Here is a 21,355-nt window from a genome sequence, read left to right as displayed (position 1 = left end):
AGCCATTTTCAAATGATACCTGAAACATATGCTGAAATTTGGAACAGGAAATTTGAAGAAATGTTGATAAGAAAGTGGAAAGCACAGCTTTGCCAATTTAACTAGTTCAGTTCAACACTTGTGGCAAATACATGGTTTTCTATCCAAATGTAATTTTATATTGGAAAAAGCCCCACTTAAACAAATACTTAATATTCTGTATGTCATTACTTTCGCATGCAATGCAATTTTGTCAATTTTGTCCTCTTTTTCAAAGGTTTTCCTTCATTGAGGGTTAAGTGATGATTTAAAAGCAGAAAAAGAGAAGACTCTGAGTATGAGGCGTACTTGGTACTCGTGTAATCACCAATTGCAGTGATTACTCTAACTTCATAATTCAATTTAGCAAGGATGCTAACACATAAAGTCATAATAAGTTACTTTTCATTCTATTCTGGCTTTTCCTTTTATTCTAGCTAAATAGTGATTTGGTGTTCATTTACACTTTCTCTAGTCACCTGAAAGACAGAACTACTCCACTGTTAGCTGTTATATTGTTTTTTTCCACAACTCTTGATTGGACAAAACAACTGTGGTAATACGGAACAGCACTGACATCTTCCAGCATAGCTGTATTGAAGACCATGAACTGCATAGCCTGAGCAATTCTGTCAGTGGACCAAACTCAATATTGCAGGCATAGATCATACGTAGTCCTGAAGTATGAATGCCTTCAAGTTACCCAGAAAATAACAGTCCCAGAGTAAAGAAAACCATGGAATCATAGAATATATCCTAAGATGAAAAGGACCCATGAGGATCATCAAGCCTGACTCCACGCACGACCACTCAAAAATCAGACACCTCCTGATCTCTGGCAAGCTTGGTGCTGTGACCATTTTCTTGGGTGTACAACTACTATCATCTCTTACGGAAAATGTCATGAAAGGGTTATCTGATAAATTCTAAGCAGTCATTTTACAGTACTGTTCTCTACAAAATGCCCTACATTTGATGTAATATAATTTCCCAAGATAGACTTTGTACTTCATTGATGTTGAGACAGTAGAAGACCACACAAGCAGCTCAGGGGAGTTTCTGCAGTTGGTGAAATGGTAGCACAAATTCAGTTGCTGCCACTTATTTTCTGCAGAGCTTCAGCGCTTCTATGCATGTTAACAAAAACACATTCATGTTCAAAATTAATCATGTGTAAAAGGCATTACTGAATTAGACCAAAAGCATGGTTAAGCCAGTGATGCTGCTGCATGGTTTAATACACACACAAAAACAGACCAAAGTGATACCTTTGGAAAAACAGAGTCCCTTCATTACTGTTGTTACCACTTCTACATTTAAACAATGTTATGTGGGATATAGGATGATCATTTTTGTTAACTTATGTACCTTTCCCTAAGCACAGTGCTTACTCAGATCTACATTATCTTAAATAGACTGTAATTACTAACCAGAAAGCTGTAGCTTTTATCATTTCCTTTTCTGAATAACAAGTAGACATTGTCAACTATCAAAAGCTTCCAAAGATGTAATTGAAGACCGGAAGAATTAACCTGACTAACTGCATGGTTGCTTCTTATCTCCCAGACACCAAATCTACCACACAGTGTGATGAGAGCTTTTTTTTCCCCCCTTTGACAAAAGCAACAAAGAATTATCTAATCAGACATGTTTTTATCCATCAGATATTTGTTTGAAAAGAGTGTTGTGCGTCTTGTAGGAATGCAGACAGAAACAAAAAATAGCATCTCTGTATGTTCTGTGTTCAAAGCTTCTAATACAGTAGTGATTTTTCATTTGATTGTTCACGCCTTTCCTCCTTCATACTTCAATAATTTCCATCTTTTTCCTCACTGATTACATTTTAAGAAGTTTATCCTCCTGTCCTATGAGGTATAAAGCTTAAAATAGATCCTCAGTATGAAACAGATTAAAGAACCCCAACATGCAAATAAGTCAGGAAACAAAGCTATTTTATTTTTTTAAAAAGAAAGGCCAACAAGATTGTAAAGTTAACCATTCAAACTCATTAAAATGAATTCACATAAACCCTGGTAGAAGGATTTAAGCTGAAGGACTTTATGCTTGGGACAGTTGATGTTTCTGATCTTTGTGCATCAACTTGACTAGGATGTAGAAATTAAGCACACAGTAAACAGTATAGTTCATTCAAGTGCCCATACCCACACTTTATATTCAAGCTCATTCTCACATCTTTCCTTATGAGTACAAAAGAAACAACTCCCAATTACTTGGCTCAAAGAAAAAAGCAATCAAGCAAGTCTCTTGACTACTCTATTCAGCCACCTCTTAACCAAAAATTTTCTTAAGGAACTCACTAAAAGATCAATAAACTGAGCTATATCTATAATCAAAATAATTTGATGAGCTGGTTTCACCTAATAAATGGCAAAGCATCAAAGCATAAAGCGAGATTGAAATGTTCATATGCCATTATTAAAAGATCAATTTGAAGATGTTCTAATTCTCTGCTGTTACTAAAGCACTTTATGAACTAGAAAATATTCACAGTGTTATTTGTTTTAAACTTTTATGCTATTTAACAGTTAAGATTTCCACTCATTTTGTGTGTTCAGCCCTCTGCAACAACGTTATAGAAGCATGGGGTCTGATTTCAGTAACAGTTTATTGTACTAAGTTTAGGTAAAATAAGTAATAGTAACAAATCAACTACTAATTCCACCATTATCATTGCCCCTATTCTCCCCTAGGTTTTTTCTTGTGTATCCCTACACTGAGCAGTCATGAATTCCACAAACTGCTTTATTTAGAAAACACCACATCAAAACTAACTCTCCTCCCACTCCAAGTACCAAGCAAAAACAAAAGGGGAACAGTCTGCCATTAACATCTGCCAGTTTCCTGCAGGCTGCTTCAGGGAGATAGATTAAAAGCTAACACTTGCTCAGAAATTTGTCTCCAAGCAATTCTAAGAACAGAGCACAGATTTAAATAATTGCTTGCCGGATGGAGTAGCAGTCATAAAACCAACAAAACTGAAACATCATCCACTTATGAAACATTCTCCCTGTTACACCTCACTGAAGCTATATGTCACTGGAGGTGGTTCTAACTATTAATCAGCCAGGTGTTTGTGCTTCAGAATCAAATTACTTTTACCTACCTGTCAGACCAGCCCTAGGACATCCAGAGCAGTAATATGCAATCTTTCTTCCTTTGCAGAAGAGTTTGAAGGCTTCCAAAAACCACAGAGGAAAATTGTCTTCCTAGTCACTTCTCATTCCCACCCATGCTTTTTGTTGTTTTTTCAACAAATTGCAACCCAAACAACCAATCCTCTAGTAGACATCATTTGTCAAGGATTTCATTTTGTCAGTTGTTGATTCCACCAAGTTATGTCTACTATAGCTTCACTCTGAAGACAGCACTTAGCTTCTTTTAAAAACAATGACTCACTCAAAAATGCCACAATGGAATAAAATCAAAATACAAATAGAATAATAGAATTAAAGATTGGAGAGGAACCACTAAGATCATCTAGTCCAGCTATTAACCCACATCAAATAATTTCAGACTGTGTTGAGATAGTTCAAACTTTAAGAGAACTATTATGGTTTTCTTTTAAAAGCAAATCTTTTCAGACCACTGAAACTTAGGGGCTTCAGTGTTATCCCCACTATCACAAGACAGCCTGCATGAAGTCTGGAAATAATCTCAAGTCTTCCACGAGCACTAAGTCAGTTTTGAAGAGACGCTCAAATACAAACAGGAAAATAAAGGTGGTGAGAAGAGGACAAGTTCATGCAGAATCACTCAAAAGACACAAATGATGAAAACCCCAGAAGTATCAGCTTATTTTTCTTCTCTCTCACAGACAGCAGTGCAAATACCTCACTGCACTGAGTGAATGTCACCATTAAGTCCAGATGGACTCGCTTTTGAGCATCACTGCCCAGTCACATACTTCCTGTGCTTTGGTTTGACTCCCATAGTGGTCTTAAATCACAAATTGGATTCCTTTTAGCCAAAGTCAAGTAACAACTGCTTATGGGCACTGAATCCATAAAGTCAGACTGGCCCAATACAACATATGGACTGGTTCCTCTGCATTGATTGTTTTGCTGTTTACTTAAAATGAGCTGCATTACTTCCCAACACATACACAGGCAGAAAGTATCTCCCTAGCGGGAAATTAGCTATGTGTTTTCATCCACCAACACAGATGCAATGTTTTAGGTTCTTTCACTGGAGAATTTCATTCTTCCTAACTTCATACATCAATAGGGTTAAAACCAATAGTTATTATGGCAAATAATACCTATACAAATTTTATTTTCAGAAGTAGAAAATAACACTCATTCCTTTTGCCTCTCTACCAGAGGCCAAAAAGTAAATAAATAAATAAATAAAATCACTTCACAATCTTAAAAGCCAAATCAATTTATTTGTGAGTTCTGTATGCCTCACCACTGAGCAATGTCTCTATAGCTCATGGCTATTGTTGCAAGCCAGATGAAAATCCAGCATTGCATCGTGAAACACGTTCAATAAAAGTAATAGAAATGGAGAGGTAACTGTAAGTCCAGATAAAAAAACTACTGAAAAAGGCAACTTTCACTTCACTCATCCTACTCATTCATGTTTAGTTTTGTCTTAACCACAGTAATTACTGCTCAGCTCCTCCTTTAAAACTTTATTCTATACTTGCACATATATTCAAAATACAAAAACCTTGCACTTTTATAGCTATATTTACCATAATAAAAATTCTGTTTTTCTTTTTTTTCAAAGCTTATTTAAACATCTCAAGACTCTTAAAAAAAAAAAAAAAAAAAAAAAAAGGATTAAATAAAACAACCATGTCTTTCAGAAAATATATTGTGTTTCTGAAAAATGGAACAAAAGCACCTTTACTCCTGAACACTACAATTTCCTAAAAGACAGCTTACTTAAAAATAGGTAACAGGACTAATACTCTTTTTTAAATGTCCAGTGTTACTATCATAGATAGTTTTGCAGTAATTTGAAACAAGCAAGGGCAGTTGTTAAAAATCAGAATTACAGAATCATTCAGACCTGAACAAGGACAAGCTTAGTATCAAACCTCTAATAGAGGATTTTATCTCAAAGCCTTTAGCCTTCAAGTAGTCAAAAGAACAGAAAAATGCCTATAGTAAAAGGCTGTGGTCAGTCACAGCCCTGATCTTTCAGGGCAGCATCAGCAACCGAGAAGCCTGTGGGAAAGCCAAATACACAAACAGGCAGCCCTACCTACTCCCAGTCTAAGTCATATTTCATTATACTCTTCTCCATCTCACATGACTACACCAAGGTTTCTCATAAGCTATATGATTAAATTCATCAAAAGCAGTTTAAGTTTCTGCAATCAATATTTATAAGAATCTCTCCCAGTGCAAATTAAAAGTATTTTTTCCATTATGTTCACATCCTACTCACCAGCTGGTCAGTCACACAAGCAGATTCTCTTTGACCTAAGTAACCTTAGGTAGATTATTCTGCTGTCATATTGCTGTGAGGCAACTAGTTCTGGCTATGTCAGTAAAAATGCTGCAATGAAAATACAACTGGGTTCAAAGCTGACCTTTATTTGTTCCCTGCCCCCATTAGTACTTCCCTTGTGGATGCTGCACCAGGCTCTTAACGTGTGGCAAAATACTGAGAGCAAAATGACAAAGTGATTTGGGCAACAGCTATTCCATATAAACAATCTGCATATTTAAAATTCTCTGGTTTTTCTTTCCCTCCTATAATAGTAGTAATGAAATACTTACAATCAGTAAAGACTAAAGAAAGGGAAGGAAGGAACACTTCCACTTCCTTGCAATAGTTACTGCTCAGCACAGTTAGCTCCACTGAAATGGAGCAACTATTAGCAATAGCAAAATTATTTACCTGCATGAGCGTTAGAAAGGATAGACCTTTAAGAACCACACTGTGGTACAGCAAAACCCATGCACAGACAACTCCTGAGCACACAGCGGCTTGTGGAGCACTTCCTAGCTGCATGGCTGCACACACTGATATTATTTCAGCTCTCTATTGAGGCAGAATACAGATCTCTTTTGTTTTTCATGAAGAGAAAACTCAACAAACAGGTCAGAAAATAAGCTGCATCACCTTCACACCACAGGTCCAGAAGGAGTGTCCCAGAAGCATCTGCCTACAGAGAGGCAGTCTGCTGGTAGCCCTTATGTATGCACTCAGTCTTCTTCCACATCCAAAAGCATCAGGCTTTGCTGGATGAGGGCCACATGGACAGAACAGTCATGCAGTATACAGCTGGACAGAAATGCAACTCTTCATTTGGAAAGAAGTTATGAAGTTTCACAACTTGCCAAATAAGTGACACTCTTGACAGAGGTTACACTGTTTCCTGCCATACAGTTGCACGGCAAGAATCAGAACAATGGCAAGCATCAAATCAAAGTTAACTGAAACCTAGAAGTAGAAATGAAAAGAATTATTCAGCCTCTGGGGATTTAGATCCTATCAAAAGAAAAACTGAATCATGCGTAGTGACATACACAGCTAACTAAAAGCTGTATGATTTTGCAAAGCAAAGATCATCATTTGACAATAACATTAAATAGCTAAAAAGTCATTCTCAAATTAATGCAAAAAATTGATTTGTCCTTGTTCATCCATAAACATCCAGATGATTTAAAATATGATAACAGATTTACATTAAGGCGGATCTTAGGAACAGGTGGTAAAACAATGTTCAAGCTCTCAAAATTCCACTTGCAAATCTGGAAAACAAAGTGTAGGTAACATACTCCAAAGACATCAGTATACTTGCATATAAGAAATAATGCATTTTTACCAGCATTTTTATCTTTGTATTCACCAGTAAGGAAGATTTAATTTTGCTCACTTTTTTATTAAGATCAACTAGTACCATCCTAGAAGGTGACTCTAATCATTTTTCCTCTGTTCAACTGTGAGGGTAGAAAAAGTAATACTTGAACAAGACCAAAAGTTGGTCTACATTTTGCTACAACTACAAAAGCTACCCAAGCACAAGCTTAAAGTTTCAGCATACTAATGAAATCCTGGTATTCACATGCCCAATCAATTCAGCAAAGTACAAACTCAAACTTACATTTGGACCAAAAGCATCTTTGGTCCATTAATAAAGTATCAAAATAGCTGAACAAGCAAAATGAGATGGCAAACTCTTGCAAAATACTCATTTTAGATATTGCTTCTAGCATTTGACCTACATTTGCATCATGTTTTAGCCAGCAAAGGAAAAAACCTTTTATCTGTAGAAGTCTAAGGTGATTGCACACACATATGGATAGTATACACAGCTAAACACTTGGCACCAAAAAATGCGCATATAATCTCACATTCTTTTATGAGGATGTATTTTTTAAAACATTGTGAGACAGTTTAGGTTTACCTTTCACTGGAGCTCTTTTTTAACCTCCAAAGTCTTTATATTACATTTTCCAGATAAAAGCCTGAAATGTTCAAGCCAGAATTATTGAAGAGCTGGCAAATCTCTTTCATCTCCAAAGTATTCTGTACAAGGTGGGAGAAAAAGTTACGAAGCAAATGATCAGCCTTTGGCCCACTGTGCTCACTGGCACTTCAATCCTTCAGATTCCTCTAGGATCCAGTCCTTAATTCCTTAGCCCTGTGCACCTGCTTCATAAAAGGCCATGCCACAAGTAAATTAGTGACTTGATTGTGTGTGGTATTTCAGATGTTTCAAGGAATATACCTAGTAACACCTCTGTACAGTACATTAAAAACTGAATGTCGAATCCTGCCTCATCAGAGCTCTTCTCCTGAACTTTAGCTTCAAAACACAGCTCTCCACTAGATTTTACTTAACTAGCTATAGAAGTGAAAGTACAAAATGCTCCCAAGTAGGTTCCTAGGTGACCTAAATAAATGTTCTACTTCCCTGAGTTCTTCCTGACATCATATAATGATCCTGCATTCCTACCCAGGCCATCAGACCTCACAGGCCACTCAATTCAAGGCCATGCAACTGTTCTGAGTTTCTGTGGCATTAAGGAGTTGCTCTGAAGCTAATGTCTGACCAAACAGATCCTCTAAAAACATATTTCAAGAGAAGCTTCAAAGCTTTGAAGACTAAAGCAATTGTGATCCAGTGAATCATTTCTCTCTGTCAACAAAACACATATAGACTGTAATCCCACTCAATCGATGACCACAATTATTTCTACAGCAGGGCTCAAATAATGATCCACAAATATAAACTTAGAAGAACATCTGCAGCTCCAAGTGCTTGCCTGTCTACTTGCTGCAGACTTGAATCCAACACAACAGTTTCTATGATCCTTGGTAATCATTACAGCATAGCAAACATATAACAAAAGAAAAATAACTAATTTGTGCTACAGCGGTCGGTCAGTTTTCATAGTATTTCATTGCACTTGTCACTGATTACTGCCTCTAGACTGCTATGACTAGAAAAAACAGAAGCAAAATTATTTGAGCTATGCACAGGAGAAGAAAAGTGCCTCTGTACAGTATGAACATAAATTGATATCCTGTTCATTTTTTCATAGATAGGAAACATTCACATAAAATAATAAAAAAAACACCTGTAGAACCACTCTAAATCCCAAACAGATAAAAGAAATAAATGAACAGTGATGAGGAGGTTCTTTTAGTGTAGATGTACCTGATGTGGAGATTAAGAAACAACTGTTCAGATGTTAATCTGATCATTTTAGTACAAATCCCAATCAATCAGGGGAATGGGGAAGGGGAGGTTGGTGACTATTATGGATTAGAGTCATGGGAAATGGAAAGCAGGTGACAGGAAAGGAGCAAAAAATTACGTAAAGTGGAGATAGTCACCACCAAGATCCAGCAGCATCCCATCGCCTGCAGTTCCAATGGTCCAAGGCCGATGCAGGAGCCAAAGCACAGGGCAGAGTGGTCAACCTTAAGCAGCAAGGAGATACAGCAACAAAGCAGGCCCTGGGTAGTCCATCATCATGCAGGTATCACATTGTTAGGTATCTGATGTCAGATGCCTACCCTCTTGGTTGTAGGCCCCTTTTTTTATCCTCTTTCCTCTGCCAAAGTGAAACTGCTGGGTGTTTGGTTAAGAGTCACGTGCAGCACCCCTGAGATTGCTCTCTCTTCAAGAGAGCCCTCCCACACAGAAGACTGCCTCCCTGCCATTAAGCTGCTGCTTATCTCTCACTCTCCCAGCCTGCAAATCTTCAGACAAAAGATTTCTCCAACTTTGACCAGGACTTGCCTGGACTAGTCCATCTGTGCTCCTCAGCAAGCTTTGAAACAAAGGTGCAAAAAACAAATCATGTCTTACAGTGACTGATTCTAATTAACATGGACCTCAAGGCATGGATCTGCAAAACAGATGTTACACTGATCCAATAGAATATGTAACAAATTAACTGCAAATGAAATGAAGTATCCTCTTTCGGAGACAAACCGGAGTTCTGTTGCGCTAACTTTCCTCCCAGGAAGCAGAGGAACCTTTATTGCACCCTTTGGATCACTGTCTGGTGTAACCCAACACATCCAGACTATTTCATCAGCATGTGCAAGCCATCAGCAAGTTTTAATTAGCATCTGTAATGCTAGGTAGAAGCTGTCCCTGTAGTCTCTGTTCTTCTGAAAAGATGAGGGGAGAAAAAAAAAAAAAAAAAAAAAAAAATGAAATTTACACCTGAGAAGAGCCAAAGATACTGTGGAGAGGCTGGAAGTGGCTAGAGCAGTCTATGACCTGAGGCTTATTTTGAATGGTCTGCGGTGTTTATACAATCTGTACTGAAACACCATAAACTTTTACATGAGATCTTCAGGCAGCAGCAAAGAAAAAATAAACGTAGAAATAGTCTGCACTGATACTTTGTTTTAGTTAAAACTGTCACAACTCTAATGTGAATATACAATAGTTTAAATAGTCTACAATGCCCTAAGTTTGTGAAATGAATGATCAAGGCACTGCTTCTAGACCAGCAATACGCACCACTCACTAAATATAAATAAATAATAAAACATTTCATTCTGAAAGACAGGACTTCTGCAAATGCAGAGTCCGCTATTATTTAAGCCACTTCTTATATTCTTCATTTACAGCTGAAAACTCAAAATGATTTACCAACCAGATTATAATTTGAAAGAGCCCTTGTAATGAACCATCCTTCTAGCACCTGGAAATCCACAATCCTTCCAATAAAGGAAACTGGGATACTTCTAAGGTATTAACTGAAGCCAGGACATGTGCTAGATTTGTGAATGGAAATAACATGGCCTCCAAAAACAAGTGTTACATTCCCTGACAACTCGGTAAATGAATAAGTAACAGGAGACATAAAGCATGAGACATTATCTTTCAAAGATGAGGAGATGACACTAAATATTTGACATGCACATGAATGCAATACAGTATCAACTAGATACATTTTAGTTACACCTAGTTCTCTTTGGTTTGTCAAGGCAGAAAAGTGAGAAATTGTGACTACTCCAATTTTTGCTGAGAAAAATGTACTAAAATGAGGGCAGCCTGTCCCACAGCCAGGCTGTCCTCATGGGGAAAAAAAATTGGATCACTGGATGCCGTAGGAACGTCTTATTTGATCTTTGCAAATTGCCTTTCTCCTCCTATCATGTGTGATAGGCTGTAAGATCCTATTTTTTCTTGATAACCTCCCTGCAGGCACTAAGGATGCTGCTGGATGTCTTCAAAGCCATCCCCATTCCAGCTCGAACCAGCCCTGGTCCCTTATCCTCTCCCCACAGTGCAAGTGCTCCAGCCCCAGTATCCCACGATCCTCTGCTCAATTCAGTCCAGATTGTCGGTGCCTTTCTTGTATTGAGGTGGCATGTGGGGAATCATAGAATTATTAAGATTGGAAAAGATGCTTAAGATCATCTAGTCCAACTGCTAAGTTCATGCAACAGTTTAGGTGTGGTCTAATGAGCAATGACTGAAGGAGGATAGCTACCCCCTGTGATCTGCCCTTAATGAAGGTTTGTTACCACAGAGTTCTTGTTCCACCTGCTCATTTCCCAGGCTACATGCATTTGCATACATACAGTTGATATAGGAATCCTTTCCCGTTTTGTCATTCGTGAGGCCTCTATCACTTCACATGCTCATCTAACATATACTTACCTCTCATGTTTCTCCTTACTTAAGCTCTCTTCACCAGGTTTTCCAGCTTATTGTCAAAAATACTCTCACTTCATTCTGTCAGAAAAAAAAACTTATGCAACCCTCGACCTTCAAAGACAGTCTTGACAGCTAGCAATCCAGCTTTCCAACTACAACACCTGCATCAAGAGCCAGCTGTTGACCTACAGGATCTGTTTCTTTCTCTTCTAGCCATAGGGTCCCACAGCCTTAAGTCTCATCCATCTCAAAGCTGTGTAGTTGCTCTGAGTGTGCTCCAGGTCCCTCCTGCCAGTATCACTGATGCAATACTGATGAGCAACAGCGGCTGGACTGGACAAACCACTTAGACTGTCTATAACACCAGATGCGAGTCCCCAGCAACCATAAACCTCCCTTGTGAGACAGCAACTCACACTGACAAACAGGGTCCCTGTCCCTGCAGTAGAGAGCCACTTGTCCCTTTTTCTTGGTGCTACTGCATGGTTCATGCTCAGCCACCTCCAATGCTTCTCCAGACATGACTTCTACCTGCTTGTGTTCCACCAAGGCACCTGCATATCAGTGGATGGAGAACAAGCTGTCCTTACGCTGCCAGAAGTCATGAGCTTCTGCTCTTCTCTATTCTAGGATCTGCTGGTTAACCAAGCGCAGACTCCGCCTTTCTTTCACCTTTTTGAATGGCAGGGTGAAGCTCTCACCTCTGCAGAGTCTCTACAAAGATGCATCAATCTGTCATTTTCCCTGATTCTACTCATGGCAATCCCTGTTCACAGGAAGACTGGTAAAGCAAGAAGGTCCTCATCCTTCATATAGATAACTCTTAAAGAAACAGTCCCTATCCAGTTTGTGTTCTGCACCTGTCATAGCAAGACACTACTCTCCTCGCTTTTCATTCTAATAGTATGAATGATAAAACAGGGAAGCCCAAGCAACTTGCAGGAAGATCAGAATAGCACCACACGCAGAGAAACAAATAGGGCACAGGCATAACAGTTGCTCTTGTCACAGTCACTGAGAGTAACTGGTACATAAGATTATTCAAGAGTATCCAGAAAAAAAATTTTAGAGTTGAAATTTTTCACTCCCACTGGTGACAGAGTGCCACCACAAGAGTTCTAAAAGGCCCCAAAGTCCATAAATTATATATTAACACCATCTTGATCATTGCAAAATGCTGACATCTCACTCCATCCCAAGTTCTATTTCCTGTATAGGATAGGCTCTGCCTCTGGCAGGGGGGTTGGAAATTTGTAATCCTTGAGGTCCCTTCCAACCCAGGCCATTCTGTAATTTGACATTCACCATCTTAGATACATATTTTAGGCACACGTTGTTACATATCAATGATAACATAAGCATTTTCTACCTAAAGCTTTTTTAGAACAAGCTTCCTGGAAAAATATTTCATATTGAACTTGAATAAGCTCTTCTCCACAGAAGTGCTCTACTTAGACTCTAAAGGCAACTCTGAATTCAATTTCTACCGTAACAAATGTGATGTCCTCCGATCCCTGACTTTGCTCAGCTCATTTGCAGGCATTTTGATTATCCTCACTCCTTCAGCTTTCACAAACAGTACCAGAGACCATTCAAACAACAGGCACCATTAACTGCACAGAATTCATGGAGCAGAGAGGAAAAACTGTTGGCATTTTGGAGTTCTGAATGCAAATAAGCCTAAGCTCCTGTGGAGTAAAGCTGCAGATTATTTTCCCGATAAATTACTTGGTCAATAAATCTTGTCACAACATCTCTCCACAAATAAAAGTAGCAGCTCTCAGATGGCTCTGAGGTGCTCTCTGTGTTCCCTGGGAAGCTGAAGAGCACATCTGGGGCCCAGTAAGGGCAATCATAGCAGATCAACATGCTTGAACAACATCTTCAATTTTCTTGACTCCAAACACCAAGGCAAAACTGAGTTTGTACAGGTTTCATATGAAAACAGAACTCAGAAGTCAAAGTGAAAACTCAATTCTTCAGAATTGTTTGTGATTCAGATGTAACTTTAGCAACACAGTTGTAAGTTTACAAATATATTCTGGAATGCTAACATTTTGACCAAAAAAAATTATACTTCCTTAAGCAAAACCACCTCACAAACAGCACATATCAAAACAGTTCCATAGTCTTGTGCAGCCACAGATAAAAAACCACCAATAACACTACTGTAACGGCTTAAAAACAAAGAAAAACAAAATAGAATGTATTTCCAGCCTTTAAAATGATACTTACTCTCACAAGAAACCTGGTATTGTTCATGATAATAGAGGACCTGTGCCAAAGAGGATCAACAAGATTATGCTACTTAGGAAATTAATCTTCCATAAGACTTCAGGAAAGGGTTCTGGTTTCTCATAGATTTTACAAGGAGAAACACTCCTATTTTAAATGAGTTTACAATCACACACTAATTATATCGTAAGGTACGAAACAAGCTTTACTGCAATAAATCAGGTATTGCTAATGCCAGATCAGGTTACTACTGCCCTAAAAACAAGACCAACAAAAAAAAAAATTCAATACTAAAAGCATTTACCCTCCTTCAGTCTCTCAGAGAACCAGAATCTACCAGGAGAGCTCAGAGAATAAACATTCACAGTGCTGCTCCAATACACCCAGTTACAGCATCCCGGAGCTATCAGTTTAGGCTTGCCATATTTTGTATGGCTCTACTTCACAGAATCTTAGAATTGCAGAGGTTGGAAGGGACCTCAAGAGATCATGGAGTCCAACTCCCTTTCAAAGCAGATTTCCTAAAATAGGTCACAGGTAGGCATGCGGACAGGTCTTGAATGTCCCCATAGAAGGATACCATAAGCTCTCTAGGCAGCCTGTTCCAGTGCTCCATCACCCTTACCATAAAGAAATTCTTCCATGTGTATGTCCCTTAATGAAGCATACACTTCTGAGTAATGAAGTCACCTCATCAAGCATACACAATTAGACTTAAGATTAATTCCACAGATTTTTGTGCTAATTCTCGTGGTGAGGCAAAGATGACTTGGATGTATACAATCCTTAATCCAATCTGCAGGAATAGTCAACAGTTTATCCACTACATTGAACTCTGTACAAACAGACTATGTACTAAAAGCTGCTTTAAGTTTCCTCAAATTTTCTGCACAGTTGATGCATAATCATCTTCGCATTCTCTGAAGCTTACTATCTCATCTCTTTGCATTGACTGCAAATTGCCAGTTCAGCTTCTTAACCTGTGTTTCAGCCAGCAGTGTGTTCATTGGAAAGATGTTCTGGAACATCTAGCTATTCCAGAAATAGTAATGCAGTCACACATAGTGTTTGATCTGTGTTTGATTCCTTCGAGAGGATTCCTTGTTGTTTTCTTTCTACCCCTGGAGGAATATATAAACAGAGTTTAACTGAGATCATGTGGTAGAGTTACCAAATATCCATACGATGTAGTAGGGTATTAAACAACATCTATAAATCAAAATTGTCAAACTCATTACAATTAGGACCCTGAGAACAACTGCCACATGAAAGAAAAAGAAATTAAACTTGCAAATAAACAACAAATCAGCTGGAAAAATTTGCTTAAGTCAGGAATGGAAGGTTAGACATAACCATCTTCTCCCCGAGACAGTGTGGAGAATCTGGACTGGCTAAAGACAGATGCAAGTCCTTGAAGAAACACATGACAGTAATGTGCCCAGGTGGCCAAGAATGCCATGGCATCCTGGCTTGTATCAGGAATGGTGCGGTGAGCAGAACTAAGGAAGTCATCCTGCCCCTGCTCTCGACAATGGTGAAGCCTTGTCTTGTATTCAGTTTTGGCACGTTAGCACAGAAAGGACACTGAGATGCTGGAGCAGGTTCATAGAAGGGCAACCAGGCTGGTGAAGGTCTTGGAGAATATGCCCTAGGAGGAGAGATGACTGAGGGAACTGAGGCTGTTCAGTCTGGGGAAAAGGGGCTGAAGGAAGACCTTACTGCTTTCCTCCAATGCTTGAAAGGTGATTGTAGAAAAAGCGGGGTTGGTCTCTTCTCACTGGTGACAGGATGAGGGGAAATGACCTCAAGTTGCACCAGGGAGGTTTAGGTTGGATATCAGGAAAAACAACTTTACTAAAAGCGTTGCTAAGCACTGGAATAGGCTCTTCAGGGAGGTGGTTGAGTCAACATCTCTGGATGTGTTTAAAAACCGTTTGGATGTGGTGCTCAGTGACATCATTTAGCAGAGTTGTTAGAGTTACGGTAGTGTGGCTAGGTCATGGTTGGACTCCACAATCTCTAAGGTCTTTTCCAACCTGAGCAATTCCATGACTGTCACCCTTCCCAATACCTGATCTCTGTTAATAGTTTTCAGTTTCCAGGACTATTAATTTTTTTCTTTACAAGGCAAGAAAAACAGAAGGCAAAATTTAGAAGTTTAATCTTCACTGAAGCGCATTTCAGGGAACAAAATAAGTGCACAATTCATCTTAATTCATATTTAAACTTAATTAGCAAAAAAGCAGGTACCTCTGGCCCCCTGTTTTTTCCAGGGGAAAAAAAAAGATGAATATCAGCCCTGTCCAAACTAAAACATTTCTTTGAAGTATTTGAACCATGTTCTGAAGATCAAAAAATTTAGAAAATATTTTCATAATTAAGAACTGTCTGAAGAAATACTTTACTATCTCTTCTGTTGCTATTGCTTCTGCAGATCAGTAAGCATACAGACAGCTATATAGCCTGTGTAGGGTTTTATTTGCTAAAAAATAATAATAATAATAATAACAACTCTGTTGAAGTACTTTCAGAACATAAATGAATCTAAACAAAGATTGACCAGAATTCACTTTGATGAGTGGTTCAGAACTATTTGAATCCAAACAAATTCAAGGAAAATATGCATGTATAAATCATAACTAATAAAATTAACAAAACCTGAAAAACTAAATTACTCAGAGCTCTTTTTTGGTCCCTTAGAAAGCACACCAGTGCCTTGTATCTTCTTCAATATTTGGTCAACTGCCAGTTGGGTTAAGAACCCGAGCAAATGGGAATTCGTTCAATCCTTGAGTAGCAAATGCACGGTTGGCTTGAGCTCACAGAAGACAGCTTAAGGGAAATTCTATTCAGCTGTAACTTACACTAGTTGTTCTGATATGGTTTCTAGCAGAACAGTAAAATCAGATTCGAAGTTTAATTAAGTTGAACCATATCTGACTTCAAAACAACATGCCTGTATCTATTCAGGCTACCTTCTTCCCTTTCTCACAGCTAGTTTTTATGACTCAGAAAATCATATACTCAGAAGACAGGAGAGAAAATTGGAATTTACTGCTAAAGTGAGGTGACCTACAGCTGCTTTCAGACAATGCTAACCACTTTAAGTTCTTTCTCCTTCCACTTGTACCTTTTGCAAGAAAAGCTTCCATTTCACTCTTTAACCCTAACAACACAGGATCTGAATCTGTTGTCCCACAAGGAACCCTTTCCCTGGTTACACTCAGAAGAAAGACTTTCACCAGCACCAAGTGCACACATACCTTCAGAAAATGAGCAGCATCATTAATATCAACAGACAATCTGAGTGCTTAAATAGGTGCATGCAAGTGCTCTAAGATCAGATTGCTAGTTTATCACCATTATTTTCAGTTTATAATCTCCATAAGGCAAAGAGCAAAAAACTGTAGTACTCAACATATTAATATCACTTATTACTTAGTAAATAATAGACCTGAGTACCAATAATAGAAGTCCATGTACCTGTTCATCTTCCTATATTTTTGTAATTCTTTTCTTCTAAAAACAGAGTTAAGTCCAGTAAATAAAAAGAAGCTATTCTCTCTGAAAAATGCATGTTTAAGGTACATTTAACATTTTAGCTTTGCCCCCTTTGCAAATGCACAGCATCACCATTCTAATCAAGAATTACAGACTATAAGAAGGATACTATACCATGCTACACATACCACATGTTTTTGCTTCACTAGAAAGATGCTTTCCAACACATTTATCTCCTTTCATTTTACATGCAGTGACACCAGAGAGCTTACAAGAGAGGCTTTAATATCTGATGGAATCTATTCAGTCCTAGCAGCAGAAGTGGTTGGAAGCACTGCTGAAGGAACTACTCTCAGACTGCACTGCATCAGGAGAAGTCACAATGACAGTAGATCATCTGCAGACTCTTTTCTGGTAAGATGTTCCATTAAATGAATAGAAAGCAAATTCAGCTTCAGAAGTCCCAAAGCCACAATGGCTAGCAGGTAGGAGAATATTCTGTAAAATAATCATCACAAGCTTGCTCTCGCCTTGTGCTCCCCCAAAACTCCTTCTTTTAACTGCTGCTGAGTGGAGGGGAAAAAAAATAAAAGAAATATTTCTTAAAGCCCCTCTGCATTTAAATTCCCGTCACTTATTACCAGAAAGTGTTATTTTCTCTGGAATAAATACTGTGCCACTTGCTGCCACTTCTTAAGACGTCAGAGTTGCGCTTTAACCACTGTGCTGTTTATTATAACAGAGAGGACAAAGTTGCTCAGAGAGTTTGCTATGGCAATGCATTGATACCATTCAAGCCACCATAAAATATGTACTTAAGAGCTCTATGATCAGGTATGTGGGGCACAGTTCAGCCCAAAACAAGGCTCTCAAACCAAGTTCTGCCTTTTTAAAGGTGAGCTTTATTAGTGAGAGCTGTAAACAGAGCCTCAAATACAGCACTGTAAGTGGCGTTTCTGTGACCTCCTACCTCTGAAGTCAAAGCCAACCTCAGAGCTGTATTGTCAATCTGCATACATATCCTCACTCACACAGTTCTTTTGCACTTGAACAGTGATCAAGGACTCTAAGCCTATCAGAAATGAGTTCAAAATAATCACTGCCATAACAGTGAGTATTTTACGAGGGCTGTGGGAGGTAATGACTGAGCGTACACAAGTCCATTAATTGATTGTTTTGCATTTAGCTCCAGTAGACAATCCGAGTTGCCTGCTGAGCCACAGCAGTTACTTCCTAAGTGAACACTTTTGAAAATACAGGAGCATTCACTTTCAAAACAGCCAAGCCTCTTTTTTTTTTTTTTATTTTAATAATCTTCTTTTAAAAGAAAGAATATGGCCATCGAAAGAAGCAGCAATTTTCTGCAGGCTATTTCCAGCTGGGATGATTTGACAGGAAGTGTAATTTCACCAGTACTGCCACAGCACACAAGCTGTCCTACGTACTCTTTCCATTCATGTTTTAAATTACCAGCAGTTTTTACCAGCTTCTCTGTAGGTGCCTCCCAGCTCATCACCTTCTCTCCTGTTTCTTAAGATTAAAATGGATTTGCCATACAAATATTTTGTGCTGCAAAAAAAGAAAATGCTATTCCATTTACAGGTCTAAAATCCAACTTTCTATTTGCAGTTTAGTAAGGGCACAGTTTAGCAGGTCAGATTTATGTAAGTTGTCCTTAACTTGTAAAGGAGCGTACTACTACTTGCCTCCTGTAATGCTATAATGCAATAGAAAGTACAGCGATAACAGCAAGGTGGCAAAGACTTTGGCAGCCGCAAATGAGGACAAACCCAAACACAGCAGCTGTGGACACAAATGAAGAAAATCTACTTTCCTTTGGAAGGCCTAAGTTAAGCATGGATCTCCAGCAAGATACCCTCACCTCCACTGCCAACCCTTAAATGAGGGCTGGGAAGGGGTGGATCTTGGATTGCTGCATTGCATGCACCTGAGCTCCCCTAGGTTGACCCTGCCTTCCCACCAGGCGCTCAATCACCTGTTTTTCAAACAGATCTGGAAAATTTTGCCATTTCTTAATAAACATGGATCTTCCCAAAAAAGCAAGGAAAAATCATTTTGCCATACACTGCAAGATTGCAAGCAAATTAATACTTAAAAAACAATTACAGTATGTCATTTGAACAATCATTTATTGAAACTAGGAATTCTGTGTGAAGGCCTCAGTCCAATACTTTCCCCCTTTTAAAAAAGAAAATTTCTTCCCAGTTTCCTAAATAAACCTTAGTGTTTTCTTGGGAGAGCACAGTGTTTGATTTTTTTCCTTGAACACAAAAATCAGGACAGGGAAGGGGACATCAGGAAAGGGGGACAGCTTGAGTAACCTGACCTAATTCAGTTTGTAGCTGAGAAACATCAGAAGTGAGCACACACTCAAAAGGATTATGAAAACTTCAGGAGGTATTTTTTCACTGAGCAATCATGAATTAACCTAATGAAATGTTAAAAAGCAATTTTGTATTTGTTCATGGGAAGGGAAAGTTTTCTTTCCTCAGGCAAGCAGGAGTACACAAGCACTAATCCCCTGTTCCACTCACAGTGTACCACCATCCCTTTGCTACCCAAGGACATAAGAAGCAACAATTGCAGCATCTAGTCCTCAAACTCTCAATCCATGTCAAAATGACACTCTACCAGAAGTAAAGAACATTGAAAACATGCCACTACATTTTAAAAATCTTCCAGGTGAGATTCAGGAACTACAGACAACAGAACCCAACATACGTGTTTCTTCAGAACAGTATCATAAGCACATTAGTCAGCGTGACTCAAAGAGGAATCAGCTTTGGTCAAGGGAAATCACACCTCATCAGTTTGCAAATTCAGTGACAGGTGGGCAAAGAAGATCCAGTCGATCCAGTCTTCCAAGAGGTTTGCAGTGAAGCCTCCTCAGAAGAATTTGTGAACATAAACAGCTGTAAGTCAAGTAGTGCCGAACGAGCAGCCCCCAGAGGTCAAATAAAGCTGACAGTAAATAATTACAGAATCATTAAACATTAAGAGACAAAATCAGCCATTTGTTCTTTCATTCAGTGGAACAGAAATACCTTGCAGTCCCCATATATTTGTAAGCAATTTCAAACAAAGTATAAATAGCTATATATATATATATAAAAAAAAAGCCATATTATCTTGAACTGAGAGAGTAAACAGAAGCATCAATAGGAAGGAGTTGCAAAGAGAACTCAAAATGAGGAGTGGATTGCCAGTACAATCCATTACGTGGTTCAGCCTGCTCTGTCACAAAGACACATTGCTGACTTGGTGTACTTAATGTAAAGCAAGAAATATTTTCAATATATTGTTATGAGTCCTGAATCAATTGATCAACTGAAAACACTGCATTTAGAGCTTTGTTACAATTTTGAACCTATTTCTGACGCACAATAAACAAAGTCAAATGCTGTCTTTTGAGGGCTGTCTTACAGATGTCTTAAAAACTGCAAGTAAAATGGATGCAGTCTCTCCAGCACAACAAAGACAATTAAATGAAACTAGCAAATGCTAAGTGCAAAAATAAAAACAGAAGAGTCCACACATTGCGCAGTTCAGCTGTGAAGCTTCTTGCTCCTAAATACTTAGAGTTTGTAGTCAAAAAGAGAGCAGACTCATAAAGGAAGGAAAAAAATTGACATATTTTGTACTACTAAATATGTAGACATCCAGCTGCATCTCATGATGTACCTAAGATGAATTACTAGAGCTCAGATTTCTAGGAAAAAACATGAACGTACATTTACCTCACACAGAAACTTCATGGAAGCATCTATTATAAGTAGACAGAAATAAACATAAAACTTCAGTGTTGCCTGCAACATCATTCTACTCACAAACAGAAATATCTTACATAAAATCTTAAATATCCACCTTAATCTGGGTAACAGTATAATGCAATAGAAAGTGGAGCAATAATAACAGGGTAATAAAGTCCTAGCCTACAGCAAGTGAGAATAAGTCCACAGAAGCAGTGGACACAGAAACAAAGGGGAAAAAAAAAAAAAAAAAAAAAAAAAAAAAAAAAAAAATCAACTTACCCTTGTAAGGGCTCAAGTACACAGGGATCTCAAGCAACATACCCTTACCTCCACTGCCAACCCTTAAATGAGTATTCCTTGTGCCAGAGACAGATCCTGTCTCCACCCTTTCCAGTCACTCAGCTGCATTGCATGCACCTGAGCTCCCCTGGGTTGGCCCCGCCTTCCCACCAGGTGATCAATCACTGATTCTGGCCGTGACTTAGCATTTCTGCTACAATCTGGAAATTTAGAAATAGACAGGCCTCTAAATAAACGAAAAACAACAGAAGAAATAGCAGCAAAATAATTGATTTCTTAACCCTACGGAAACCACACAACTGGAATAATATTCCTGTTCTGTCAAAACCTGTCCAGTTATTTATACACTTTTAAATTCAGAGTAAGAGTTTTTTTTTTTTTTTTTTTTTTTTTTTTTTTTTTTTTTTAATAAGAG

The 21,355-nt window shown here is 38.4% G+C and overlaps 1 long non-coding RNA gene across 1 annotated transcript in view; it reads right to left on the bottom strand.

Annotated features, from left to right (window-relative positions):
* LOC122178528 overlaps positions 1 to 19,746 on the bottom strand; it is a 61,872-nt gene extending 42,126 nt beyond the window's left edge. The window contains exon 1 of the long non-coding RNA XR_006178367.1: positions 19,691 to 19,746. This is a non-coding gene — a long non-coding RNA (uncharacterized LOC122178528). The remainder of the gene's footprint in view (positions 1 to 19,690) is intronic.
* Positions 19,747 to 21,355: the final 1,609 nt, after the last annotated feature.

Source organism: Lagopus leucura, unplaced genomic scaffold, assembly GCF_019238085.1.
Source record: "Lagopus leucura isolate 7727_CA_CO unplaced genomic scaffold, USGS_WTPT01 Super-Scaffold_100002, whole genome shotgun sequence".
Classification (NCBI taxonomy): Eukaryota; Metazoa; Chordata; class Aves; order Galliformes; family Phasianidae; genus Lagopus; species Lagopus leucura.
This window is presented reverse-complemented; position numbering and strand designations above follow the sequence as displayed.